At 46.1% G+C, this 26904-nt stretch overlaps 1 long non-coding RNA gene across 1 annotated transcript in view; it reads right to left on the bottom strand.

Moving 5' to 3' along the window:
• Window positions 1–7213, bottom strand: part of LOC150045913 (uncharacterized) — a 30331-nt gene extending 23118 nt beyond the window's left edge. The window contains exons 1-2 of the long non-coding RNA XR_016532695.1: window positions 7075–7213; window positions 3476–3555 (exon numbers count right to left, since the gene is read on the bottom strand). This is a non-coding gene — a long non-coding RNA (uncharacterized LOC150045913). The remainder of the gene's footprint in view (window positions 1–3475; window positions 3556–7074) is intronic.
• Window positions 7214–26904: the final 19691 nt, after the last annotated feature.

Raw genomic sequence — 26904 nt, forward strand, 5'->3', positions numbered from 1 at the left:
GCACACAAGCTCTGCCTGCTGCAGGCCACGAAGCACCTGGTGCCAATGAGTTTTCTCCCTGAAGGTGCTTAAATGCTACTCCCTCTGGTTTCAGCTCCCTTCTGGCCCCAAGAATGTACTGTCAGGTCAGCAAGAGGGAGGGGCCTGGTGAGGTAGAGGAACGCCAGACATCTCAGTGACAGTGATTTCACCAACCCCAAATCTGTACAGATCAGAGCTGATTACTGCAGACAATTCTGCTCTAAATCTCATCTAGCCTTCATCAGTGTGCCTGTGAAACCCACTGCTTATATTACTGGGGAAAGATAGCTAAGGTTACAGTTTATTTCTCTTTTCTGGGAGGGAGTGGGTAGTATGGGGGGGGGAGGAAGATTGGTAAAAGAGAATGATCAAATTCTTTCCAAGGTACAAATGTTTCCTTTTAAAATGTATAAGTAAATAAGACTTAACAGTTGGCACAAGGCAGAATACTCATGCTAAATAAAGGGAAAGACAAAGCCAGATTTTGTTTTTGAAAAAAAAAAGTAATTCTCCTTTAAGCATTTATGACTATAAAGTTTGTCCCTACTTAAACTCATAATCTTGATTCTATAAAACACCATGGCAATATAAGCAAGGTCTATTTGCCATGCACAGACTACCTTGGTAAACCACAGAAACATCAGTTCCTTGCTCATAGAAGCCACATGCCGTGCAGTCCACAGCAGTTGTGTGCACTCCGTGAGCAGGCTAGGAAACATAAATGTGCTGTGAATCATTCCTGATAAGTGAATAAAACATTGTGACCAAACAATCAGCTTATTCACTTATCAGGAATCGACTGTTCTGCTAATTTGCTGTTTTTGTTTTTCCATTTCTGTTGTAGTTCACTATTTTTGCTGTGTTCTGTTTTTTCCTTTCATGCTTGGGCAGAATCACTGGGAATATTATCTTCATGTGATCATGAAACGTATTTATATCGAGTGAAAATGATTATCATAACAAAATCTATGCACTTGCTATCAGGAACACAATACTGGATGTGTCTTATATATATTGAACTATATAGTACTCAATTTCTTAAATAAAGCTTAAGAAAGGACTGTTGTGTGTAAAGTTGATGCTTATTATTTTCCAAAGCAGTGTTGCTAAGAGTATTTTTGTTCTTTTTGAGTGATACAGGATATTTTTTCATTAAAATTCTATCATTGGCTTTACAACTTAATAGTCAATAAACTAACTTTGGAAACAAAGTGCAGTGGGGGGGTGGAGTTCTTCTGAGTGCATTTTAACATGAGATATCTGGAAAATTATACCCTTACTGGTGACCATGGCAAATCTCCACCCAGACACTAAGGGAGGTGGAACAAAAACTCTTCACACCTCCAAAAGACCACTAGAAAGCATCCACTCTATCTAACCTAGAAACCCCAAATGGCTTTCTGAAAAGTGATCTCTTTAGAGTCAGACAAAAGGAAACAAAAGAGAAAGGCAGATCCAAGAATACTGCTGGTTTGCATCAATACTTTGCCAGAGTGTTGGAACACTAAAGCTGTGCCCTACTGGAGAACAATAGCCGTTCTATTCAGGACCACAAAATGAGAGACAGCAAGAGAAAGCATTTGATCATTCTGGATAAGAAGGCTAAGATTTCAAAGTGGTGTGTTAGAGAGAGACATCCTACAACAGTTGCAAAGCTTAACTGGGAGACCTGCTGCTTGGCCCTTTGAGGAGTATTTTTGAAATTTCTCCTACAGGCTATCAGTTTGAACAGAATGCATTTTGTTGGATCTTTTTTCTTTGCTTTGGAGTTTTATGATGGACTTTTTTTTACTTGCTTAATTCTTTGATGCTAGGAAAACCTTGTAAATTCCTACTTGCAATTAACAGACACCTAATCTTATTCTTCCAAGATAAATCATATTTATCCCTGACAATAAAGAGCAGAAACAAGAAGATAAATGAAAATCCACTGATAAATCAACATTCTCCACCCAGCCTGGGGTGGAGAGAGATGGTACTAAAATCCTGGACTGCAGGAACAAGGCTCAGGTATTAAGCACTAACTACATACAGAGATGCCCTAGGAAATCTTTCCCAGCCTTCCTCCCTTGCCTGTAGCCACACAGCAAGAAACACACATACCACCTCTTCCTCAGGACCTCTCACCTGGTAGCTGGTGCCATACTGTTTTTGTCTGGTTATTTCTGGGGCAGGGTCTCCTCGCCTTATTCGTACCTGAGCCATGAGCTGCCTACATTTGAGCTCCTCAGCACCAGAATCACAGGTGACCCTCACCATGTCCATCTTCCACCATAGAGATAAAGTCTGGAAGACTTCTCTGCCTTGATGCCCTACTTCCACAAGACTCCCAGTGTCAGCCTCCAGTTGCTTAGGATATAGGGTTGCATCTCTGTGCCCATAACTATAGGTAAGAGAAGGAATCTTACAAATTTGTATGCCTAAGCAGCCCTTCAACCTTGATCCTCCAATGACAGGATCACAGAGGTTAGCCATTGGAGCCCAGCTAGGAGCTCCCCATTCTTAAACATAGCATGTTGGCGGCCATCAGCAGCAGGAGTGCAAATGAAAGTTAGCATAGTTCCTTTCCAGTCTGCAGCCCTAGATTAGGAGTCCCTTGTACCATGGTCCAGGGAATTGTGCGCTGGGAGACCAGTAGACAGTGCTAGCCTAAGTCAGCTCAAGTCAAAAGATGAATAATGGCGAATGCTGTTTCTTTTAACCTCTGTTGGTCAGGCCTGGCTCAACTTCTTTCTACTTGCCTGCATCAGGAAGGTATATTTAGGAAGACGAGAAAATACATGATAGACAGACTGCAGAATATATACATAGAACACTGGGTTGTTCTTGTCAGCTATAATTAAAGTTACCTAGAAGAATCTCCAATTTTAAGACACTGGGAAGTCATTCTGCTATGAAGCTGGTGTGAAAGAGCCCAGGAGCATTCTCTGGGGAGTCAGGTAATTACCTATGTAAGCCTTAGTTTCTTCATTAGCAAACTAAGGGCAAAAATAATGCATGGAGTTGTTATGAGGATTAAGCTAACACATATAAAAGGATTTGGTCACATTGTAAGTGCTCACAAAAGACAATCAACTAGTAGTAAAATCCACTGGCAGTCAAATGAATGCACAGCCTGTTACAGGTGTCTTCTCAGTCATCAACAGAAAGCCCTATAGCTTTCCCTGGATTCCTAGAGCAAGTGCAGACAGGGTCTGACCAGAACCAATAGCTCTTCCAGACTAACAAGTCCCCAAACAGGCATTTTTCCCCTCCTTACAAGTTAGCAAACCACATACGGTGGCTCTAAGCCAATAAGATCAACAACTTACTCCTTTCTCATAAAAGGAAACCCATTCTTCATACTAAGCCACTCCTTCCTCTTTCTGAGAATTACAGCCATCTCTTTTCCAGAAGGAAAGTTTAGTTATTCCAGTTTGTGTCCAAGGCAGGACAAAATCATCTAAAGATTTACCTGTAACAAACTGGTTGACTCTTGGCCTTTCCAAGGCATGGCAGTGTCATCAGTATCTTCTAGAATCAGTCTGTGGCCACCTTGAGAAAATCAGAGAAGCACAGATAGCTGAAGATGACACTCACGCTATGCCCAATGTAACAAAAAAAAAGTCACTCTGCTCTCATTTGTTTTACTTACTAGTGGTCCATGTTGTGTAGCATTTACAAAAACAATTTTTCTATTCAAAGCAAAACCATAAAAGGCCACTGCTTTGGCAGAGGGAAACTCTGACACAGACTCAACACTACCTAAGCCTGTAGCGAACATTTATTGTCTTTGGAGTCATTTCCCCCTTCCCTCTTCATTTCTCTCTCTCCACTCACCCCTGCTATCTTGTCATATATCTTTGTCTGTGATAACACATGGCATTCACTATTAATTGTGTGTTGTTTTTGTGTGATTTATGTCTGTCTCCCTGGCAAGATGTGTGCTCTTGGAGGAAAATGATTGTCTCGTTCATCACTGTATCTGCAGTGCCTTGTACAGTACTTGGCATACAGTCAATGTTCAAAAAGCATGGATAGATGGTAAGGAAGATGGGTGAATGGATAGGTGGTGAATGGGTGGTAAAATGGATGAAGTGACAGATGATTTCACTATGTGGAGAAAAGCATTCCCTATTAAATGGAAAACAAGTCGAGAAACACATGTGGAGGGAAGTCCAGTTATGAGATAGGCTGAGGATGACTGAATTGGAAGATGCCTGGAAAAAATCAGGAACCATTCAAAGGAGACGTAGAACACAGGTGAGGATGAGAAAGAAACACTTCTTTTCATTTACCCCTCATATGCAAGAAGAACATTTGTTACCACAGTATAGACAGTGGAGGCTGGAGGACATGGGTGTGCTTTGGTACCTTCTTGGAGGTTGCATGCCAATGGCTGAGCTCACTGCTACTGAGGCATCCCATCTCTATGTTAGAGCTAAGAGCTGTAAAACCAAGCACCACAGGTAATAGGGCCACAGAGCTTTCTCTAACATGGTCTAGACACCAGTATTTTTACCAAGGACAGAGCTGATCAAAATGGCACTATGAACTTAAAATCCTGTTTCCCAAGTGGCCAACTATGGTACATTCTAGTAAGTTCACAGCCAGGTATCGGTGGATCATGCTTATCATCCTGGCTATGCAGGAGGCCGAGATAAGATTTCAGTTCAAAGCCATCCTCAGTAGATAGATAAACTGAGAGATTCTTCAATCTAGAATAGGATGCATGGCTCAAGTGATAGAGCAGTCTTGAGTAAAAAGGGTGGGCTAAGCAAAAACATGAAGCCCAGAGTTTAAGCCCCAGTACTAGCATACACACAAAAAAGTGATTCACTAGTTTTATGAACGATCCTATTGAGAAGTGTAACAATCCGTCAATGTGAATAAATGGGAAGTGAAGGAAAAAAAAGTGATTCACTCAATTATTTTATTTCTTAAGAACTATAAAGTAAGGCTGGGCATATACTGGTTCATACCTCCATGTAATCAGCTAGCTGGGAAATGGAGTTGGGGAAAGAGATCTGAGACTCCACTTCCATTAACAAGTTAGCTATAGCAGTTGTTTCTGTTGTCCTAGCTACAAGAGAGATATAGGCAGGAAAATGGTGGTCCAAAACCAGCCCCAGGCAAAAATGTGAAATCCTACCTTAAAATAAGCCAAAAAAAAGCAAAAAGTGGCATAAGGAACAACTCAAAGGGTAGGTACCTGCCTAGCAAGCACAAAATCCTGAGTATCACAAAATAAAATGGTAATACTGAGAGCCCTGCGAGGGAAGGGAAGACAAGCCTCTAGGGAAATGAATGTGATAACTATATGGGAATTTGGCAGAAGGAGAGTGCTCTAAGGGCACTAAGTGTATGAATGGAAATACCACAATAAAACCCTAATGCAAATGCAGGTCAGTTCAAAAAATGAGTTTAAAATTATTTAAGAATATTATAAATATAGATACCTAATTCCAACTGTCCAGTTTATCATTGGAATTACAGTATGTTATAACTTAGGAGGCACTGTTTCCCATTTTATACTAAACAGACATTAACTGCAAAACCGTCTCTGGAAAAAAATAAATTCAGTAGTCAAGAAAGCATGAGAAATGCTGTTAATACCTCCTATGGGAAATTCACAACATGCAATAACATAGGAAAAGCTCTCAGAAGAGCCCACATTCCCTGGCAATATCCAACTATTTAACTTCATTTAAGTGCAGATTCTTCTCTAAATGTCTAATCAAAGGGGTAATAAGAGTATGGTAATATAGTACAGTCCAGACTTCGAACCATACTGCCTGGATTTCTGTTATGGCTTACCCCTTAGCTACATGACTGGAAGCCAGTTTCTCCTTCTACAAAACCGATATAATTGCAATACCTGCCTATATACCAAGTACTCCTAACAGTATGGGTAACGAGTAAGCTCCAGGTGAGTATTTGTTCAGCAGAACCAATGTTCTAAGACACTTAGGGAAACACAAGCAGAGTTAGAGTTCCTACCGAATTCTAATAATATGGTAAGATCATAGGTCAGGTGAAAAGAATACATAATCATGAAACTACGCTCGTATCGTGGGAGGCATAATCGAGACTTTTGGATCCCGGGGAAGTCAAGGAACAGTATTTCGCATTCACAAAGGAATTTACAGCCCCGCTGAAAGCAATTCCAGATGCCAGTAGGATTTTACCAAGCAGCAAAGTGGAAAATGACATTAGGGGCGGGCAACAAAGTGGGAGCAAGCGTCCTTGCAATCGTCCACCCCACCACCATCCCACGCTGGACCACGATGACACCGGGCCAAAGTTAAATCTACCGGGTCGTGATCTCATCCAGTGGGAGCCCGGGCCTACGCCACCCGGGGCACGGCGAGGGCCACACGCAGGGCTGCCTCGCCCCAGGCCTCCACAGCCCTCACGGGGGCTTCCACCTGCCTCACGCCGGGCTGCGAGCCACACGGCAGGCAGGCCGGGCTGCGAGCCACACGGCAGGCAGGCCTCCGCGCGCCTCCCCCGGGGACCGCGAGCCTCAGCCGAGGCCTCCACGCCCTCCCCCGGGCCAGGGACCGCGTGCCTCAGCCGAGGCCTCCACGCGCCTCCCCCGGGGACCGCGTGCCACAGCCGAGGCCTCCGCGCGCCTTCCCCGGGGACCGCGTGCCACAGCCGAGGCCTCCACGCGCCTCCCCCGGGCCAGGGACCGCGTGCCTCAGCCGAGGCCTCCACGCGCCTCCCCCGGGGACCGCGAGCCTCAGCCGAGGCCTCCACGCCCTCCCCCGGGGACCGCGTGCCTAAGCCGAGGCCTCCACGCCAGGGACCGCGTGCCTCAGCCGAGGCCCCCACGCCCTCCCCCGGAGCCGCGGCCTGCCTCCCGCCGCGGACCTCCCCCGGGCCACGGCGAGCCGAGCGCTGAGGTGAGGCGCATGCGCACCCCGTCGTCCCCCCCCCACACACACACCGGCAGGTTAGCACGCCGAGGCGGAACAAACATCCCGCACCCCAACCTCCGTGGACAGGAGCCGAACCGCCGTCCGCCTCGAGGCTGTGGGTCCCAACTCGCCTCGGGTCGGATGGGGTTACCTGTCCTCCGCCTGGAGTGCGAGCCGCCCCTGCCCTGGGGTTACTTCTCCTCCCGTCGCTCTTCAGGGCCTGACCGCCGCCCGGGCGGCCTTCCGCGGCCCTCGGGAGACGGCTCTCCAGCAAGGAATCCTGGGACATGGCCGCCCCTCGCACTGCACTGTGGGATGGAGAGGGAGTGGGCGTGGCCGCCGGAGGCCCCGCCCATGTCCTGGGGCGTGTGTGGTCATCTAGCCTCCCAGGAAAAGGCAGAGAGCCTCTACTTCCCCACACCCATTCCTCCACTCTCACGCAGAACAAGAAAACGGACATAGCAAGCGTCGTCTCCACCACTTCTATCTTACACCAATCCTCAGGGCAGAAACGAGAAGCCAAGCGCCCAGGACTCTGTTCTTTGGTTTCACTCTTCATTGGGGTCACATGTGAATAGCCTTGAATAAGTCTTTCCATCAAAGTGTATCCAAAGCATTGCATTGAGATCTATTACTATTTTAAAAAAAATCACATGGTGTTTATCCCTGTTTATTTCTTGTAATTTTGTTTACTACATCTGACAACTCTACTTGGGGGAGACAATACACTGGCACACAATAGCACCACTGGATAAAAAGGGGGTGTTTTTCCTTGGGAGACAGGCTATTCTAGTAATATATCACAATATCCCTTTCCTTCACAAAATTGTGCTCCTCACGTGAACTTGGGAGTCTGTATGTACTCATATTGGGGTTTGAATTTAGGTTCTGTGCTCTCACTTGGCTTTTTCACTCAAGGCTGGAGCTCTACCTTGAGTCATGTCTCCACTTTCAGCTTTTTGCTGAAAGAATATCACAGATTTATCTGCTTCAAACTTCAATCCTCAAATCTCAGCCTTCTGAGTAGCTAGGATAATAGGCCTGAACCACCACCAGCACCAGGCAAATATAAAGTTTTCCAAAGGAACCACAATAGGGTCATTTTATCTGCTAAATCCATGGTGCTAGATATCTTCGAAAGTATTTAGCTGGAGGGGCCGGGAGTTTGGCCTAGTGGTTGAGCGCTTGCCTAGCATGCACAAAGACCAGGGTTTGATTCCTCAGTACCACATATACATGGAAAAAGCCAGAAATGATGCTGTGGCTCAAGTGGTAGAGCTCTAGCCTTGAGAAAGCCCAAGGACAGTGCTCAGGCCCTGAGTTCAAGGCCCAGGACTGGCAAAAAAAAAAGGTATCTAGCTGGAATAAAACTGCTATATATGATATAAAGCAAAAAACATGTGTTTCTGCAGGAGCAGTTACTGCAACCTGTTCTTGTGTGACTGTCTGGTCATGGGCATTGAGACCCCATGGACACAAAAGAGTTCAATCTAATAAAACTCTGAAAAGCCTCAGTGGTCCCTCATCTCTTTCTTAGTCTCTCTGGTATGCATGCAGGTGCACGCACGTACACACACACACACACACACACACACACACACACACACTGATGCTTTTATAAACTAGAATGACAAAGCGATCTGCAGTTGGGTCTTCCTCTTGAAGGTAAACTTAGGCAAGTTGCTTTGAATGTATGCAAGTTACGTCACATAGGCCTGGCTCGGAAGTAAACACTTTGTGATACAAACCTTCTATTCCAAGCTGGTGACTGAATCGAAATAGGCTAATTACACTCCTTCCATTTTTACAATACTTCCTAGGAACTAAAGTTGCCTAATCAATGATAATATTATGACCATTCCTGCCCTACCTACCCACACCCAATTTTGTACTCTAGCCTTTCTTTATAAGTGTGTATGTGTAGTTATGTCTAAAGATTTGGGGAACAAAATAACTTTGGCATAGAGAGGAAGGTTGATTTTTCTTCTTGGAACAAGTTCTTCTTTTTTTGCCTGGGTATAGCCTTCTAGACTATATACAGAGGTCACCCCAGGTCTGTCTCCCCCAGAAGAGAGTAGAAAAGAGTATCCCATTCTTGGCTCGGGACCTGACTTATGATCCCCTCGATAGTAAATGACACAGCTGGGTGTCTTTTCACCGGGATTATCTGTGGCTCTGATCACTGCACAGTGCCACCAGTGTAAAGCCTCCACTTCTCTCCATCAGCCCACGTTCTGCCCTGAGGAAGAAGAAGTGACGCAGTTTCTTCTAAGAGAGGCCAGAGTTGTCCCTTTTCATTCTGTATTCTCTTAAACCACAAACACTGGAAAATTGGCACGACTCAAAAGAGATATCTCTTTTCAAATCTATCTTCCCTTGTGGCAAAGAAAGTTTTTAGATACTCCACTACAGAGTTCAGAAATTGAATCAAACAAATGTATCAGGAGTAGCCTCTTCTCTTAAAACTTCCTCCACCAGACTTATGCAGGCACCCACACAGATAAATGTATCTCTTTACTGGTGGACCATGCCCAGCCTGTGACAGTTGGGGCAAAAGACCTCAGGAAGGCTCTGAGGCAGCTAAGCTAGACGGACAGTGGAAGATATGGGAGGTAGCATCCACTCTCCTCTGACTATAATGTCTGCTCCCCTTCTTCTGATGTATACATTATGCTAATTTTCCTTTCTTCCAGCTTCTGCTTCTTCTCACCCTCCCAAAGTGTGTTAGACGCCTCATCAGGCTTGAAGGTCAGGAATGAGGACAAAGACAGGACGAGACTTACCCTAAGTTCTGGTTTATTTCTAAGATTTTAAATTTAAAAAGCTCTTGGGTAAGGCCCAAAGAAAGAGACAAGGTGAAGAGAAATAAAGTCCTAAAGCATCTGAGGGTAAGTATCCTTCTTTCTTTCCACTCAGTCTCAAGGTCAAAGGAAAGTCAGAGTAGAAGACTGAGCAGAAAAACCATAAAGCCAAAAGCAGCAGCAGCTAACCCTCCCTAAGCAAATGTTAAATACTCCTATTATAGCAATAAATAATAATGCAGGATGGAGTGTACATGGTGTAAACACCTTTAATACAATTCTAATTTTCTCTTTGCTTCAAGAGCCACAGATTGTTATGGCAACAAAACAGAAAAACAGATCACAGTATTAATTTGATATCTCAGCTTCATTTGTTGCACATTTGCAATACAGGACATGCATAATAAACAGCCTGGGCTGAGCCAAGCTGAAAAAAAAACATGCTCACAAGGGCACAGCCTTGAGTTTTGTGAAATAAAAAATAAATAATAATTTTCTACAAAGAAGGCCAGTTTGGTTTTCTACACAGTTGGCAATTTGATTGATAACACTTGAGAAGCAGATAATTCCACTTTTGTTAGGTTGCTGATGGTACAAAGAAGACACGGGAGACAGTATGGCTGATGATGTCTTCTCAAGCAGGTTTTCAGCTAAGAGAATGTACCTGGCTAGGCTCTCAGCTTTCCATGTTTCTGTTCCTAACCCAAGGGAACTTTTCAAAACAAAACTCTGAATAGAGATGCTTCTCAACTTCAGGGGAGCTTACCTTAACCAATGAACCCAAGATAGCACAAGTTCTAGATATTTTACATCAAAAGTACACACAATACATCCAATCTATCAACCATGGTAGAGTGTTGGTGGTACCAAGTCCTGCACTGAGGGGGGGATGAGGCAGGTGAGAAAGAAATAAAGGCAACTCAAATCTGTCACTCAATAACAACTCAACAATACAAACAACAACAATACAAACTCCATGCCCATACCCAAGAGCTGCTGTCAACCTCAGGCAACTTGAAGGCAGTTCTTTTCTTACAGAAAGAAAAAATCATCAGTAAAACATCATTGAGAAATAAAACTAACAACGGAACTACCAGGGGTATTTTGTAACCTCTTCTGGTCAGTCTCACATAATCGATTGCTCTACCACAGCCTGTGAGGGAGGCAGAAGTCTGCCACTCTGTCTCTCCTTCGCTTGTCTTTGAAAAGATCCTGTTTGGGAACAAGTCAGCTGACTGTTCCAAGAGCTCTCTGAAAATAGAGCTTCATGTTATTTCCTTTAAGGCAAAAAATAACATTCTGTGGGTGCCCTGAATTGTAGTATATATACACTGGTAGGATTTCTGTGGGTACCAGTCAGCAACTGGAAGGATCTAAGCATATCTGCTTAGTAGGCAGAGTCCTATATCTCCCTTTCTGTAAAACCCACCATGTCACTGACCCCATACACACACTCAGACTCACAGCAAGACTGCTGTCCAGGGAAGGGGACGGAAATGAGGATCCCAGCACTTAGAGCGCAGTGAAACTAGTTCTGAAGAATCTTGGGATCTGTGTGACAAAGGAAGTAAACTCCAACACTGGGAGACCAGAGGCCAGGGTACCTGGCTTGGGTTCAAGATTCTTAGGTGACCTTCAGTGTCTCTGAATCTCCTAGGAAGTGGCCAAGTAGAGTCACAGAAGACTGGCCTATTTACAATGTTCTAGAATTTGCTGAACATTTCATAAAAGACTTCAAGTTACTGACCCCCAACACAATAAAATATAGTAATATAATACAAATCAGGAATGATTAAGAAAGAAGAAACACAAGCAACGACAAAGGTAAGGAATAAAATGTCAAGAAAATTCAAGCAATACTTGCTTGCTGAAGCAAAAAAAAAAAAAATGTACTCTGAACTACCTTAAACCTAGTATAAACAGGGAAAATTTAGCCAGATGAAATGAAACAAAATCCATCAAGCACTCAATAAAGAAACATCTTTATTGCAAAATCTTCAAAAGCTTCTTTCCAGGACCTACCTCTGACCCCTGTGTTCCTGGGGACTGCCTGCAGGCTGGAAGTGAGGAACTCAGCAATTCCCACAGTAGGCTGAAGCCTGTTGGTTCTGTTTGTTGGCTATGGTGGATAATATTGCTGAGACTGCAGCTTTCTCTTTGAGACAATGCTTTTATTGCCTTTGGAGATATGTATCCAGTTATGGGGTTACTGGATCCTATGCATATTATTTTTACATCATTGGGATCAAATACCTCATGGAAAGCACTTAAGGGAGGAGAGTTATTTTTGCTTCATGGTTTCAGAGAGTTCAGTCTGGTAGGACATCCCTGTGTTTAGGTAAACATGGAGTTTAAGTGGCAGTGTGTGGCAGAGGAGATCTGTTCCCCTTATGGCAGGCAGGAAATGGAGAGAGTAGGATGCAGCCTGCAAGGACAGGCCTCCAAGTGGCCTACTTCCTCCCACAGTCCCCATTTCCTGCCTTTTACCACCTCCCAAATAATGCCATCAGATTGTGAATCCATCATGGAATTTACCTGCTGATTCGGTCAGAGCTCTGAGAATCCAAGTGCCCACGTAGACAGATGCCACCACAGATATACACAGAAGCGGGCTGATTCATCTCCTAGATGCTTCTCCATCCAGCCAACTTAACTAAGTGTAACTCTCATGGTAAAGCAGGTTTGTTTTTTTTCTTTCTTTCTTTCTTTCTTTCTTTCTTTCTTTCTTCTTTCTTTTTCTTTTCTTTCTTTTCTTTCTTTCTTTTCTTTTCCTTCCTTCCTTCCTTCCTTCCTTCCTTCCTTTCTTTCTTTCTTTCTTTCTTTCTTTCTTTCTTTCTTTCTTTCTTTCTTTCTTTCTTTCTTTCTTTCTGCTTTTTGTCTTTTGTTTCTGCAGTGTTGAGATTAAACTTCAAGCCTCCTTCAGGCCAGGCAAGGGCTCTACCACTGAGCTACAATCTATGCCGTGCCATATGGTAGTTCTATTTTAAAATGTTGCGGAATCTCCATATTTTCTTGCATAATGACCGTGTTCATTTACATTCCCTCCAACTGTGTGCATGTGTTTCACGGGCCCACTCCCACCTGTTACTGCTTGCTTTTCTTTGATAATAGCCATTCTAACAGGTGTGAGGTGATTTCTCATTGTGGTTTTGAATTGTACTTCCCTGGTGATCAGAGATTCTGACTTTTTTTTTAATTTGCCCAACCTTAATGGAACACAAATCAGAAACTTAGACTTCCTCTTCAAGGAACTAAAAGACATGTGTCACTCAGAACAATGACAAGTGAGAGTAAAAAGCAGAAAATCTTCTTGGGGCAAGAAGATCAAACCAAAATGTCTGCCAGGAGAAGACAGAAATCTTGCCTCTCCTATGACAAAAACATAAAAACAGTTCATAAGAACCTGGGGGCTGAAAGACAAGTGTCTGGGATATGTTAACAAAACACTGGATAACAGAAACGTGATGCTCACCGGTTTGGAGGTGAGGAAGTCCAACTGACTCCATGTCTAAGGAGAGTTCTCTTCCTCATACACAGCTGGAGCCCTTTTTCCTACAAAGGGAAGGGCAACCACACACCCTCTGGTTTCCTTTGAAAGGGCACTAATGTCATGCATGAGAACCTCACACATGTGGCCTAGCACTTAATTTTATTGCAAGAGGGATTCGATTTTCACAAAGGAATTTGAACTGGAAGCAGAAGACACAAACATGCAGACCATGATACAAGGAAAAATGAAGATAGAAAACGGTTTTAATGTACTAAGGAAGGGGAGGAACTTAGTTGCCCAGGTCCTTACCCCAGCCAGTCAGGTGGCAAATCCCTCTTCTCCCACCCAGGAATGCTAACATCTCAACCAGACCAGGAACCGCCATTGTCACCATGCACAATGGAGGTGAGACTGGACATAGGGAAGAAGCAAAGGCTGGTATACTGAAAGGCAGGACAAAAAAAATATGGGTAAGGATCTGGTGAGAAACATGCCTTACCCATGCTGGAGGACAGGGGAGACAAAGGCAGGAAGTCAGGACCCTTAGGTAAGAGTGAAGCCGGAAATCATGGAAGAAACAGGAAGGAGAATTAATGAATCCTTTAAGAGGAATGATAGGAGAAAAAAAAAAACAGGGATCAGGAAACTACTTCTATTTAACTTTTTTTGCATCATTTTACTTGAACATATGTTTTACTTCAATGCTTAGAATTCATAACTGGGCCCCAGTGGCTCACACCTGCAATCCTCGCTACTCAGAAAGCTAAAGTGATCTAAAGTTGTTTGAGGCCAACTTGGGCAGAAAAATTGGTAAGACTTCACCTCCACAATAATCATCAAAAAGCAGGGCTGAAGGTATGGCTCAAGTAGTAGAGCACCAGTTGAGCAAGCAAAATTACACTTTGCTGGGCAAAATGTAATACCCTGAGTTCAAATTCCACTACCACCAAAAAACTTACAATTCATTCATTAAAATTGTAATTTTTCCCCCAGCCTCATGAAAAATGTATTTCAGTGACACCTGTTCACAGTCACATCCCTTAACAAGGCTGTGGAGTCAGCGGTTGGACTGATCTGATGGCACAGGCGTGTAAAGTCCACAATCAGCCGACATGATAAAGTGAAGAACACATACCTCGCCCGGTGAGCTACAAAAAGCTGGGGATTAAGTCAGTTGCCACTTATTTCTGAGCCCTTCACCCCTTCATCTACTCGAAACCACCATAGCCAACATGGTTGCTGCTTTTCTTCTGTGCACCTGTCTCCTGACGTGAATCAAGTCGTATTTCCCTTCCAACATCCCCTAAAGCAGGTCTTACTATCCTGCTTCAGTAAGTGATTTAGTCACCAGTCCCAGAAGATGTGCCTGCCTCCATGACAGAGGGTAAAGGAGAACCTTCCTCGGACCCAGGAGTCAGAGCAAGAAGCTTCTCCCTGCGGCAGCACAGACATGGGTCCTGCCAAGAAAGGCTGCCTGGCTCCAGCTCTCTGGGCTCTACTAAATATGGGTCTGCCTAGCACCATTAGCAGGCGGAGTGGCTGCATGAATTACACAGCTGCTCCAAGGGATAATTGCTCTGTAATCTAACCCACAATGGGCAGGAGGCAGAGCGCTTTCAAAAGTGGCTGTCATGCATGAAGGTCTGAGGACATTCGCAAGACACTGTGAGAAGAAAGCGTAGGCTGGCAGGTCCTAGGGCAGTGGAGACCCCATGAGGCCCCATGAAGAAGCAAGGATTCATCCTGGCCGAACCCTTCCAGAAACGTTACATGAAAGAAGCATACATTAACAGTGGTGCAAGCGCGGAGGTGAGAGGCCTGTGGGAAATTTCACTTGGCGATGGCCTAAGGACCCACAGGACAAAGACAGGAGTCCTGGGATGGCACTAAAGTCTGGTCTGCAGTTATCCCTCTCACTTCAACCAATAAGCCTTCACAGCCGCCTACTGTGTGGCCAGCCTGGAGCTGAGAACGTGCAGATGGCAGCCCCTGCACACTGAGCCCAGCCGAGGTGGGGCGGCCATGGGTACAGCAGGTGCAAGGACTAGGGGTGCAGGGGGAGGAGGGAGGGTAACACCACAGACAATAGCAGCAGCGTGGCTGCGTGGCGCACAGAAGACAGCCTTGGGGTAAAGCTGTGCACACCAGGTCCCTCTCTGCCCTGTGTCTACAGGGTCAAAGACACACAGCGGGCCAGAAGGCATAGAACTGGCTCCACATCCTTCTACTCTGGTCCTGAGGGGAGGTGGCAAGCCCAAGGTCCCCTTTGGATACCAGTGTTGGGGACCTTTATGAGTCAGAAGTTGGGGGTCTGTGGGGAGCATGCAGTCGAATGGGATGGGCTGAGGACAGGTATTGTTTATGGTGTCAGAGTTCAGCTTTGACCAAGTGTGCGCTAAGAGGGACCTAGCAGCCTTGCACTGAATGAAGAGGGCCCTTTCCCCACTTCAGCCCCCACCGCTCCCCTTCCTTTTGGAGTCCTGTCACGGCTCAGATCACCTGCCAGTGTCTCTCATCCTCGGTCCCATGTGCCACCTGCTCTCCTACCCATCCACCCAACCGGTTCTTTTAATGGAATTAGCTGGAGGAGGAGGAAGAGGAGGAGGAGGAAGGGGAGGAGGAAGAGGAGGAGGAAGAGGAAGAGGAGGAGGAAGAGGAGGAGGAGGACGAGGAGAAGGAGGAGGGGGCTGCAAGAGAGAGAAAAGCCTTCAAGTAACAAAGCATCCTGTAATTACTTGCAGCTCCTTGTCCTTGGTGTCGTTATGCTTGTGTTGCTATAATTACACGTCACGTGGAGTTAGGAGTCACGGTTCTTATGTGGTTTGTCAGTGGCATCTGCAGGATTTTCAGATGGGGAGAGGAGAGAGCCTCAGAGAGACGGAGCTCAGCTGATGGAGACCTGGGTAACCGTGAGTTACTTAGATCCAGCACAGAGGCTGCAAAACTCGCGCTCAGGGTCGGGGAGTCTCCAGAGAGGGACCCCAGAGGGACGGGAGTCCAGGGGGGATGCATGCTCACTGTGTGCTGGTCCTCACTTACTCAGGGTGCTCATGTGGCAGGCCCCTGGGTATGAACCCACACTTCCCCTCCCCATCTCCAATTAACCCACCACAGGCTCCTCTGCTCTCCACCTCTGAAAATGGCTCCCAGCCTGTCACTTTTCTTCTCCATCAAAGCCACTCTCAAACCTTGCCTGGATTTCCCTCTGTCACCCACACCAAATGGCTAGCCATAGTACACTCCACTATGGCATTCTCTGTAGACTCACAGAATTATCTGGGTAGGATTTGAGTCCTATCAGTGCCCCCCAAAAGATTTTTTTTGAGTCCCCCCGCAAAGATTCTTTGCTGGGAGTTTGGCCTTGATGCGGGAGTAGTGAAAGCAGAAGAATCTTTAGGCTGTGGTGCGAATGGAAGGTAATGAAGCCACTCTTGGAAGGGATTATTGGTGGCATTATGAAGCTGGATTTTTCCCTAAGAGTTGGGGATTATAAGCCTGGCACCATTCCTGAATCCCTTTCCTGCATGTGCCTCTGGCTACTTGTGCACATTCTCTGCTGTTGCTGCCATTTACACTGGCATTCTAGGAGTACCTTGCCAGAGCCAAGAGGATGTGGCTCCAGGGCCTCATACCTCCAGATCTGTGATCTAAAAAGCCTCTTTGCCTCTAACAGGCCCAGCCTTGAGTATTTTGGTATAGCAATGAAGGGACAGAGTTTACCACTGCCTGCAGGAGAAGAGAGAATCTTTGCATGACAACCAGGAGGTCTGAGCCTCAGCTCCTCACTCCTCCTGACTCTGGATCTCTGGAATTCATGCAGCAGTTGGGGATTTTTCAAGGGAGAGGAAGGCTGGCAAGGGTGCAGGAAGAGGAGTTGTAGGGGAAGAGCTGTCCCAGAAGACTGTCCTGAAGAGAATAGGCCTCCATTATCACGTATCTCTTACTCTCCCACCTTACCCAGGCCTGGGGTGGCTAGGGAAGCAAGACCCACTGAATATCCTGTCAACCTGGCCCTGGAGAGGCTGGCACTCAGGGAGGCGTGGCTGGAAGAGTCAGTTCTCTTCTGCAGGCTGGAGGAATGAAATTTATGCTGTGCTCAGCAACATCTATGCCTTTGTACAGGCTGGAGATGAGGGTGGGCCCTCAGATACCAGTGAGTCTCAGAGAGTGATGAGAGCTCTGCTACCTCCTAAAGGCCCAACTCCAAAGGTGGCTGTCAGAATGCCAGCATATGAGTTGGGGTGGAAAACACAACTATTACATAGATAGCAATAGTTTCAGTGGGTTGCATAAAGAAAAAGTCTTTGTTGCCTTTGACTAGAAGATACACCTGTTGTGGGCTCTGCCTGGGGATACTCTGGTCAAATTCAGACATGGCTGTGACCTTGTCAGGGAGCTTCGAGAGAAAGGTCAGGCTCAGAGCTGCACCTGCATTGTCTTCTAGCTGTGCAGCCTCTTCCTGCTAAAAACACACAACAAGGTGAGATGCAACTGTACAGCTCCATTATTATCCTCCCAAACACTCCCATCGGAGAGTTTCAACCTCCTCCTGAGTGGAGGCCCCAAGACTTGAAGTGTGTTCCCCAAGGTCACAGGCAGAAACCGAGTCACACTTTTGGACTTCAATATCCTTCTTCCTCTTTTATAAAATGCTAGCCTCCATAGGGGCTGAGCACCCACAAGGCAGCTTTCTTGATTTGGAATGAGGGATAGAGAATTCCAGGAGGATCTTCCATATTTCTTCATGGGGTGTGAAATAATCTTTTTTGAATCTCATGAAAATTTTTTCAACTCTTTGCCACCCATGGAACATATCATGAAGTAGTAGAGAAACTAAAGGTTTCTTTGTGGGGCGGGGTGGAGGGTCTGCAAAGGAAGAGCTCTTCAAACCTCCCCCTCCTGACTTGGTAACTCCAAGCCAGTCACATGACTGTCACCCAGGGTTAACATCTGCAAAGCTCTTCAGAGGAGGTGATGCTGGATTTCACAGATGAGGAAATGGAATGGTATCCCCTTTCACACAGCAAGCAAGCTGGCACTGGGCCAGGATTCAGACAAAACCTTCCTGACCCCAAGCCCTGGCCCGGGAGACCATCCCGCCACCCCTCTGCACTCTACTCGTGAGGGGGTGCTAACTCCATTGAAGGGTAGACCATACATCAAATTAATCTGACTCTGGAATGATAGTTAATAGTCAATAAATTGTAACAGCACAGACATGTAGAGAAGGACCCTGGAGGTCACTTAGGTGGTGGCTTGGAGACACGTGAACAGTCTCCTCAGCAGCTGGGATTACTTTCACCTGGCAGAGAAGGGAGCCAAGGAAGACTTGCCATGCCAGCATGGGGCATTTGAAAGCACAGACTGAAGAAAGGAAAAGAGGCAGGATCCAGGGCTCCCTCAAAGCAAGCTCAGGGACAATGGACTTTGGAGCCCCTCATTTGACTCCATACATACCCATTAACTTAAAAACTGGAGCTTTCTAAAAGTTTCTTCTTCCCTCTTTCATCCACTTAAGCATACATATATATGTATATATTTGCATATACATGCATATGTATGTATATGTGTATTATATATGTGCATATGATCATATGTATGTGTGTATTTACATATCTGTGTGTGTGTGTGTGTGTGTGTGTGTGTGTGTGTGTGTGTGTGTGTTGTAGACTTCAGGGCAGCTAGAGCCCAGAAAATGTGTACTGGGCCAGAAAGAACTGTATTTGCCAACCTGCAATGGCTGTTCCTCGTTCATTAGAAGAGCCATAAAATCACCCTTCAGACTGGCTTTTCAACCAGAAATGCCAACCAATGGGCCTTTACTGAGAACCACATTGCTGGCTGCCTCTGGAGCCTGAGCCTGGGCTGGCAAAGCGCCCCTGCGGTGGATAGAAATGGTCGTTCTGGCCACCACTAGCTGCTAACTGCATGTGGACAGCACCCCCCACTACCTCTTTACCTGCTAGCTTCAGGAGCCACTCAGGGCTCAGCAAGGTTCCCAGAGCCCAGCTGCCCTGTCCAGTGCCAAGCCTGGCCGGCCTCCTCCCTGCTTCCAGCCTCAGCATCTGGCTATGTGCTTGGCTCCTGCCTGGCCCTGCTCCCAGGGTGCAGCATGGAGGAAGCTGTCCTGGAAGGTGGTGACAGCTCTTGGGGCTGGCCTCCAGGGCTGTGGCCTCCTCTTGTGCTTAGCTACACTTGGGTGGTCTGGCAGTGGCAAGCAGCTCAGGCTGTGGAGACATTGTGACCCTTTGTGCTCAGGGGCCACGAGGTCCCCTTGGATCTTGGCCCCACAGGTAGAAACGGAAGGTGTGACACAGCTAGCCAGATCTATTTGGTCTCTGTCTTCAGTTCCTAACACCCACTCCTAATTCCCTTGTGATTTCCTGGGAAAATACAGAGCATTCCCCTGAGAGTTTCCTGTGCAATTTTTAGGAAATGTCAGCAAGCGGGTGGGACCTTAGCAAGAAAAAGCAGGTAAACTAACTGGAGGACTGTCCTTAGAAGATGCATCTTGCTCCAGATTGCTCTTTGTCTCTCTCTTGGCTTCCTGTCCACCAGGAGGTAAGCAGCCTCTGTCACATGTTTCTGTCTCCATGATAGTCAGCCTTACCATGGGCCAGAGACAATGAAGTCAAAAGCTTGGAACAACTGAGTCAGAAGAATTCCAATCACACAGTGAGGGGCTGAATACGAGAGAACTGACTGACAATAAACCAGGCGGTTTAACCATTTGTGCGCAGTGGTTTAGCTGCCAGAGAGCTCAAGAGTTAGGTTCTAGGATTTGATTCCACGGGGAGGGCCTCTTCCTGGTTTGCAGAGCCACCTTCTGGCTGTGTTCTCTCATGGTGGAGAGGAAAATTTTCTCGCTTAAGTCCCTTTTTAGACTCCCATGCACGAGGGCCTCCCCTGGGACCAATTGCCTTCCAAACTCCAGCCATCATCTTGGTTAAGGCTTCGGGATGTTGAGTTGGAAGTAAGAAAACGTCTCAGTTTGCTGATGGCTTCCAGACAGAACAAGGAGACTTGTTAAAGTAAAGCTTTCTGGAAAAATACAAGTTAAAAATTTCTTACTGCCTGGCAGAAAAGAGGCCAAGAAACCTGTGCATAGGAAATGAGGACAGAGAAAAGGCAGGCAAAACTCCAGGGTGGGAGAGGGGAACCTTACAGGGACTCAGCAACAACCTGGCCAAGGCTTTGCTTACAAAAACTGACGATGTTAACAACCCACCTCAGGCATCATGAATGGCCTGGGGGCCTTCCAGAAGCTTCCTGATCACTCTGGGCAGAGGAGGAAAACAGGGAGACCACAGAAATTTTAAAGAATGGAAAGGAAACATTTGCTGCATGCTCATGTTAGGTTCAGAAAGAATGGTAGCAGAGTCAGCATCTCTACCCAGCAGGGAGGACAGGGAAGCTCCCAGCTCCACATTCTAGGGGTGGAGGCCAGGAGGCAACTCAAGACTGCACCCTCCCATTTTTGGATTCCACCATTCAGATGAATGGATGGGCTGCATGTATCCTGGGAGAGGTTGCTTTGGTTTTGGTATTAAAATGTGGATCATTCAGAAAATAGGACCAGGCCACATTCAGGCACCCGCCTTGAATGAAGCTCAAAGATGCCCCATATTTCCGGAGCCCAAACCTCCTGTCAGCATCCCCAGAGGCGAGCTAGGTGCCAATCCCAGTGGGGGAAGCCACTCTAGAGGGGCCACTCGCCAGAGCCCACGCTGGTACTTCTTTTTGGTTCATTTGAAGAAGTGTCATACTTGATTCTTGGTATAGGTGTCAACTGAGTTTGGTACCTGGTGTATGGTAGGGAAAGAAGCTTCTAGAAAGTACATTGGAATGAGCCAGAAATTCCTGAGAAGGCACAAGAACAATAGAAGTTGTGCCCCCACTCTTCAGGCTGCTTTGAATGTCCACATACAGCTCTGGAGAGCCAGAGAAGCAGAATGTCCTATTCAACCCAGCTGGTTAGGAAAGGCCCAGCAGATGAGACTCCCACATCATCAAAGGGTTGGCTTGCTGCTACAGTGTAAACTGGTGTGCCCCCTCTGACCCTCATGCCGAAATTGAATACCCACTGTAAGGTATGTATTGGGTAGAAACTTAATCTAATCATAGTATTACATCACTTTGGAGGTGGAGCCTTTGAAAGGTTATTAGGATTCAAGGAAGTCCTGGGTAAAATCCCCAGGATGGATCCTTGTGGCCTTTCGAGAAGTAGAAGAGACACACAGACAAAGACATGGACAGACAGACAGACAGACAGACAGACACACACACACACACACACACACACACACACACATTCACAAACACACATATTAGCTTGTACCACCCACCCCAAGACTCAACCATTAGCAAATGTGGCCCCTCAACCTTGGACCAGAAACTAAGAACCAAAATAAACCCTTCTCTTCATAACTTCCCAGTTTATAGTATTATATTATTAGCAACAGAGGCAAACTAAATCCTTTCCATGGAAAAGAGGGCTGTGAGGAAAAGAAGTCATTCAGATAGTTATAAGACCCCAGAGGGCTCTACAAGCCAACAATTTAAGGAGCCATCATAAAGAACACGCCATTAATTGCATCACACAGGAAGCCCTGTGGGGGTGAGTGAATGCCTGCCTCAGCCACCATGCAGAGGTGAAGACAGGGGTCAGGCTGTGGGGTGGCTGGCGTACTAAAATAAGATGTGGGTTGTTTTTTTTCTGGTAAGTGTTAGGAAGGTGTTGAAGCTATTCAGGACACGGGTGGATCACAATCCAGATATACAGAGAAGCATCTGTTCCTTGCTCTAGAAGTCTGCCTTCTCTTCCTATGCCCAACCCTTCTCCCACTGACACCATGCAGGGAACGGAAAGGATTTCCTGAGCTAGCTAATGGACAGTAGCGTATGGAAACCCAAAGGGAAGGGATGTTAAATCCATGTTACATGCCACATGACATTTACAACCCCTAATTAAAAACTCAGTAATGAAGAAGAAACTGCTATTCAATTATTGCTTTGGGGCAAAAACAAAGCCTCCTTAAAAAGATTTTGATATGTCACTCACGGTGACATAATTATGTACTGAAGTTGATTATGACTAAAACTGCCTTATACAGATATGAGTCTAGTTAACTCAGTTTCCTTTGTTTTTCTATGATCTAGATGGGGCTTTGGTGAGATTTTAGGAGGAGACACTGGGACAAAGCATTTTGTTCTGCATGAAAGGGGAGAAGACACCATCTGGCTTAGGCACTTCCTGGGGACAGGAAGATAGCAAAGACTCCAGGGAAACAAAAATATCTAAAGTGAATCTTGGAGTGATTTGCTGTGATTTAATCCCCAAGCTCGGTTTCCCCCATGAGAGCAGCGAATTCTTTGCTCACTAGTGTTATTGTGTGAGGAAATCTTCTGGAGTTCTGCTCCCAGGTTGGCACAAGGCAAACATAAAAACATGTTCCCCTGGGGGTGGGATCAGAGGATGAGGGACAGTTGATGTCCAGCCTCAGTGGATGGATCTCGGAATCACTGGACATTGACCGTGGCTCAAGGCATCTTGAAAACAGGAAGGGCAGGGTTATTCATAGGACCATCAGTTGGATCCAACAGCAGGTCCATGTGACCAGCTAAAAGCCAGCATTCGCTCACTTCCTGGTTCCCTCCATTTGTGTGATGAGCTTTGATTCACCTTACACTGCAAGCTAGTCTGAGCTAGGAATATAACAAGACTTGGGAAGTGGTATCTGGGAAAAATTTAACAATAGGCTTCTACACCCAGCCCTGCTCTGGAAACCCTACTTTTCATCCAGTTAAATGTATTTCTTCTCTAGTGACACTACATCTATCTATCTGCCTACAAAAGCAGATATCTGCCTCAAAAGATTAACAAATATTAGTGGCCTGGATCTTGTGGTTTTGCTATGGACCACTTTAAGTGCAGTGAGGGGATAAACAAAACAGAAGGAAAAGGAGGAAGGGGAGAGGACAGAGAGGAGAACATGAGAAAAGGGGCTTGAACTCAGCCTGGGAGCTATCCCTGAGCTCACTTCCCATTTTCTAGAGGTTAACTGGAGATAGTCTCAGGTCCTTTTGTGCCCAGGTTGGCTTTGAACCTTGATCCTCAGATCTCAGCCTCCTGAGTACCTAGGATTTACAGGCATGAGCCACCATGGACATTTTTCTTTATCTGATGTAAGTGAAATCAACTTAAACCAGCTTAATGATAATTTTTATAAAATACGTTGGGTGGTAAACATGTAAATCTATATAAATGTGCCTCAAGAAAGTTCTGGAACAAGAACTAGAACGTCTTCAGAAATGCAAGCCATTCTCAGTCTTTTCCTGACCCCCTTGCTCGTATGCCTCTCCTGTTACTCTAACTTCTGCTTCCTTCCTCTCTCTGCAACCCAGCACCCTCCACACCTCAGTCCATGTGGATACATAACTTAGAAGTTCAACATGCCTTTGGGTTGTCCACATGGAGACATCAAATAGACAACTGGAGAGAAAGAAGCTTCATGGAGATACAATTGGGCACGCTGTTGGGATATGAATATAAACTAAAATCATGGGAGTGTGGAGAGACAGGGATGGTGCAAAGCTCTGGGAAGCCTAGATGGTAAAGACTACAAAGAGAAGTCAGGGAAGAGCAATCATACAGCTAAGAAGAAACCAAGAGACAGTGGCATTTCAGAAATCTCCAGAAAGAAGGGAGACAGGTGTCAGATGGGCAGCATGCTGGATGGGTCATCAGGAAGGCATTGGGGGTCTGTGTGAAAGCATTTTCATTCAGAGGCAAGTAGGGCTGAAAGCCAAATTTTCCTGGGAAGAAGAAGTGTGGAAATATTGGAAACGAGAGAAGGAAGGAGAAGTTGGAAAAGCTAAGAATCCCAAAGAAACTTCTTACAGTAGAAAAGATTTGATGCTGAAAAAGAGCCAGTAGAAAAGGAGCTGTAGATTTTGAGAAAACAGACAAGGATTTGGGTTTGGGGGAAAGAAAGAACAGTTCCTCCATATTCACAAGAGTGGTCAGAGCCTACAGTGGAAGCAATGAAAGCCCACTTAGTGGGGGAGATGGGAAGGAGAGTATTTGGAGCTGCCAATGAATTGATAAATTGATGAATGGACAGATTAATACAAGATTAAGCAAATAAATGAATACCCAGTGCATTTGGCTGTGGACCTACAACTCAGGCTTGTTATTTTATATAAGGTTTGCCCCAAGGTAGCCACCTGTGCCCCTTAGCTATTTGGTATCTGCAAGCAACAAACTGAGCCACCTGGAAGTAGGGCATCTCACTACCCACAAGCAAGCGGAAGTTTCTCTGCAGAACATTTGAATTGAATCTAAGAGCTGGAAGAGTCTGATTAAAAGTCCCCAAAGTTGTAAACCACAGAGCAGGCAGGGATTGGTCTGGGCCTAAGACACCTGAAGGATGACCTGAAGCAAAAATGGCAGTGTCACCCAGAAACCAGGCTTTCCCATCTTCTCTCCTTGTCCTCCCCAACACGAGCACAGGTGCCTCTCTGCCCGATACACCCACTCCTGCAGGCCCTGGGGTCCAGATTTAAAGCCCACTAGAACAACTGGGCCATTGAATTTCAAATGAAACCACCCCCATAGGCCTTCTCTTTCCAGTGCCTGGGCTCATTAGGGCTCAGATAATGGAACAGCTCTGCCGCTAATGGGTTGTGAGCAAGTGAAGGATGGAAACCACCCCTCCACTACTTCACTGAGGAGAAACAGGAAGGAAAGGTCACTGACTAAAGCCCCAAAGTTTGGAGTGTTGGGGAAAAAGCTTCTCCTGACTATAGGAGATCTGGAGCGTGAAGAACAGATTCACCAAGCTGTGCTTGTAAACAGAATAGACATGCCTTTGTGTATCCATCCTGGTGATGGGAGTCGTTCTAGAAACTTCTATTGCTAATCTGCCATGGATGGTGAGATCTTCGGAGCCAGAGAACCTTATGGAAGCAGCGGGGGAGCTTGCCAGGGACAGAAGGGTGCTGGAAAAACCAGGTTATTTGGAACACATAAACCACAAGTTTGGAGCTAAGTACCCCTCTCCAAGAGTGCAGAGAACTTTGAAAAGGACTGGAAACAGGGACTTTATCAAAAGCAGTCTTGGTTCATATGTGGCTGCAGCTGTAGGTAAATGGGAACATTCAAGCTCAGAAAACTTTTCAGTTGGAACTCCACAGTGCTTTTCTCCAAGGACAGCCTCAGGGAACAGATAGGAAAGGAAGAGCCCCTCGCTATCCACCTGTCTACCGCAGATTATGTTGATTTGCTTAGGAATGAGGTCACCTTCAGTCGGTGAGATGGAACGAAGACAAGGAAAAAGAGGATTCTAGCTGCAGTTTCCAGGCACAGGCAAAAGACCGGGAGCAACCTTAACTGTGCAGAGTGGTAAGTCCCCTAGAAGGACAGCAGAATCGTCATTACTACTGGCGGTCAGGCAACTTGCACACCTGAAGTGAGTGCATGTGCCTGTTAAAACTGCCTATGCCAAATGGTGTGGAAACAGAAAGGGCTCCATTCCAGTCTTTCCTAATTTATCCTGGCTGTAGAGCATTTTCTTCATGGGCAACAGCCATTGGAGAAAGACACCAGAGCTTGTTCAGCCCAGCTCCAGTTAAGGTTATCTTGTTGTCAGAGCTGTGCTGGGCACTGTGAGCTGCCAGGTCCCCTCCCTCCCAGCCACCCCTCCATCTCTTACCCTCCAAAGAGTCTGCCAAGCATCCAGGAAGCCTGCCTTGTGAGGGGGTCCCAAACATGTGCAAGATATGGGGTCCCAAGTAGGACAGGAAACTTACCCAATCTAAGAACTTTAACCGGTCTCATTCCATCACACGATGGGGTAGTTGCCTAGCTGGAAGGAGCAATCACCATGCCACCAAAAGTCCCTCAACCAAGGCTCAGGAGGCCCTGAGGACTCAGATCCTGTCCCATAGCGCCTCTCAGCAGATTCTCTAAAGTCTACCTGGAGCAGGAAAGGAAAATAGGTGGTCACTAGTGAGAAATGCAGCACACCTTTCCTTCCTTCCATTCCTGCTCCCTCCCAGCCATGTTCTCTCTTCCAGTGTTCATCCATCCTTCTCTTCCTCTTCATCACCTCTATTGAGCAGTCAGGCTCTCTAAGTCCTGGGGTCCCATCACTTTTCCTAGAAACAAGTTCTTGCTTCATGTTGAAGACAGCAGACAAGCTGGCAGCTATTAGTCAATGCCTGTTTAAAACAGGTATTGAATCCACGTTCAGGAAAGCCCAGTGATTCCAGCATAGTTATGAGGCCCACTTTACAGATGAGGAAGCTGAAGCACCAAGAGGTCAGTGACTTGCTCAAGATCACTGGCAGTATGGGGCAGGCCCAGAATCTTAAACCCAGGCCCTGTAGTCTCTGATCTTTTCATGCTTTGTATTCATTACCAGTCCAGGAGCACTAAAAAGGGAGATTTAACACTGAAACTGTATACAGTACTCAAACTCAAACCTCACTCATCAAAGGTGGTTTTGCACAGGCACCTCCATAGAAGCATATTTGGAAATGGACTCAAATGACCAAGTAATGATCCCCCAGGACCTAGGAAACAATTGCTGTTAGCATTTTCAGGAGGGGTCATCTGAGGATATGACACAGGAGGAAAAATGCCAGGCTGCCTTTTGAGACAAGAAACACAAGCCTCCTGCCCACTTCC

Source organism: Megascapheus bottae, chromosome 26, assembly GCF_031878675.1.
Source record: "Megascapheus bottae isolate mThoBot1 chromosome 26, mThoBot2.hap1, whole genome shotgun sequence".
Lineage (NCBI taxonomy): Eukaryota > Metazoa > Chordata > Mammalia > Rodentia > Geomyidae > Megascapheus > Megascapheus bottae.